The following is a 3,276-nucleotide window of genomic DNA, read 5'->3' as shown; positions in this document are numbered from 1 at the left end:
TCCTTCTAGACCCATCTATTTGAGCACTACTCCATCCTTTATATCTCATGTTTGATGCATCACCCATAATGAGCCTTGATTTGCAACGCCCACCACAAAACCTTTTCCGCTTACGCTTCATCCCACAAACTTCCCTAAGTTGGCCATCCGTTTCAAGTAAACCATATTCAAGTGGGATAATAAAGCTAATAGAAATGAATTTCACCCACTCAAATGAAGGTATAGATGGCAACCTAGGCAAAGATGCTTCCAAAGATCTTGACAAAGCATAGCCAACCCTCGTTCTTCTATTTCTAGGGACTTCCACCTCTTCACAAGATCTCTTAATCTCAATCTTTTTTTCAATAATTTTATCTAAACCTTTTCCTTTACTCAAATCATAATAGGGAGGGTGAGAAAAATTTACCTCCTTAACGCTTTCAAGTCCAACCGGAGAAGGTTCTTCATGCTCAAAGGATTCTTCACCACTAAGACTTGATGCTTGATCTTCATCACCAAGGGAACTCAATTCTTTCTCTATCCCATCCAAGTCTTCATATGGAATATGCCTTGGAAGTTGTGCACTTTCCTCCCTAGCATCAATTTCAATCATCTTGGAGGGGTTTTCTTCAACTCTATGTTCCCATGGAGGCTCCGCATCTCCTAAGTCTTCTACTACTTCTTCCTTGTCTTCAACAATTAAAGCTTCCTCCAATTGTTCCAATACAAAGCAACTTCCCTCATTTCCCACCGGAGTTTCCAATCTCTCCTTCATGCTATGTTCTTCATTCGATTCTCCACATGTAGCCATGGGAGTTCCTTGAGTGTTCAAGCATTGGGAGGCTAATTGATTTGTTACCGCATCCAAGGCGGCCATAAAATTTTGCACATCCCTTTGCATCTCTTCTTGCCCTTGAACAAGAACACCAAGGGTTTCATCCATTAGAGATTGGGGTGGGTGGAAGGATTCATCATTTTGGGGGAAGGGTTCATAGTAGGAAGGTGGTTCTTCTTGGTAGAGTTGTGGTGGTTCAATATTCTCCATTCTTTCCACTTGTTGCACAACACACTCCATGGTTGCTTGAAATTGATCCAATGCTTCCTTGAGATGATCCCTTGACTCTTGTTCCTCTTGGATTATATGATTAGGATCATGTGGCTCTTGGATCAATAGATATGAGTATTCTTCCATAGGAGGTTGTGGTGGAAAGTAGTATTCATCTTGTAGTTGAAAATTTTCATATATTGGAGGTGGTTCATCTTGATAATAATGTGGAGGAGGTGGCTCTTGAAAATGTTGATGTTGGAACTGTGGTGGCTCTATATGTGGTTCATATGGTTCATATGGTTGTTGGTAGGATAGATATGGATTAGGGTCATATGAAGGTGGTTGGTGAAAAGAGGCTTGTGAGTATGGTTGAGAGTTATGTTGAGGATATGGTTCATAGGCATATGGTGGTGGTTCTTGAAAGTCACAAGGTGATTCACCATAGCCATTGGATTGATATGCATCATAGAATGGCTCTTCTTCATAGTGCATTGGTGGAGGTTGTTGCCATGAAGATTGATCATATGTATATGGCTCCTCCCACCTTTTGTTATCCCATCCTTGGTACATTTCTTCATTGTAATCTCCACTTCCTACAACATAGTTGTAATCACACTCATAGCCAAAATGAGAATTCATAATGGAAAGAGAAGATAAAAACAAAAAATATAGTAACAAATAAAGAGAACAAACTAAAAACCAACAAAGAAGCAAAAAGCAAACATATTCACAATATTCACATATATACAATAACCAATAACACAACACCATTGCAATTCCCCGGCAACGGCGCCATTTTGACGATTGGATTTTTGATGGTATAGAATTTCATAAATGAATTCTCGTTGCAAGTATAGTTTCTAAACCAATCAATAATCCTTTCATACAAAAAGTTGTTTGTCACTGGTACAAACCCCTAAAATTTATAAACCGAAGTATTCAAACCTCGGGTCGTTCTCCCTAGGAATTACAATAAAGTGTCTTGTTATTGGTTGTGAGTTATTTTGGGGTTTTAATAAGAAGCATGAAAGATAAATGGCAAGAAAGTAAACTAAAGCCTAAAAAGGTCTTGGCAAGGGTTGGTGGTCAAGGATCTCTATCCTAATCACTGACCACAATATGAGAATTGGCAAGGATTAATCCCATTAAATCATCCTCTAACTAGTAGTAAAGGAAAGTCAAATGAGCTATATCAATCCTAGTCCATAAGTCCTAACTCTCCACCAATTCAATTAGTGAGAACTAGAGTCAATGGCTCCCAATCATCAATCACTTGGACATTAGTAACTCAAGGGTTCCTAAGTTACCTTTCCAAGCCAAGAGTATAAAATTCTACTCTAAAATCCAACCAAGCATTTCATCAAACACTTGGAAGGCATAAAAGGAAAGCATAGTAAATTGACAACAAGAATTAATTCTAACAACAATCAAATGTAAAGAATTAACAACAACAATTAAAGGAACAAGATCTACATGAATTACCTCTTATTGAATTGAAAGAGAAAGGAAGGAGCAAAAGTAGATCTACAACAAAACATAAGAACAACATAAAGGAAATTACAAGAAAAGAATGGAAGAAGAATGAATGTAACTACAAAGAATTGAGAGATAGAAGTGGAAGAAATCAAAGATTAAAACCTAGATCTAAGAACTAAACCTAATCCTAATTCTAATTCTAGAGAGAAGAGAGAGATTATCTCTCTAGAAGCTAACTCTAAACTAATCCTAATGAGTGTGTAATGAATGGGAATTCCCTTTGCTCTTCAACCCTTGGCTTTAAATAGCATCTTTGGCGCCAAAGTTGGTTGAGATTGGGCCCTACAACCCATGGACGCGTACGTGTGATGTGCGCGTACGCGTCGATGTTGGTTTAGGATTTTTTAATGAAAACGTGGCCAACGAATTCTGAAGGGTTGTGGGGCCCAATCTCAACCAACTTTGGTGCCAAAGATGCTATTTAAAGCCAAGGGTTGAAGAGCAAAGGGAATTCCCATTCATTACACACTCATTAGGATTAGTTTAGAGTTAGTTTCTAGAGAGAGAAGCTCTCTCTTCTCTCTAGAATTAGAATTAGGATTAGGTTTAGTTCTTAGATCTAGGTTTTAATCTTTGATTTCTTCCACTTCTATCTCTCAATTCTTTGTAGTTACATTCATTCTTCTTCCATTCTTTTCTTGTAATTTTCTTTATGTTGTTCTTATGTTTTGTTGTAGATCTACTTTTGCTCCTTCCTTTCTCTTTCAATTCAA

Source organism: Arachis stenosperma, chromosome 6 (assembly GCF_014773155.1).
Source record: "Arachis stenosperma cultivar V10309 chromosome 6, arast.V10309.gnm1.PFL2, whole genome shotgun sequence".
NCBI classification, from domain to species: domain Eukaryota; kingdom Viridiplantae; phylum Streptophyta; class Magnoliopsida; order Fabales; family Fabaceae; genus Arachis; species Arachis stenosperma.
The sequence above is the reverse complement of the archived record's forward strand: the minus strand, read 5'-3'. Positions refer to the sequence as shown.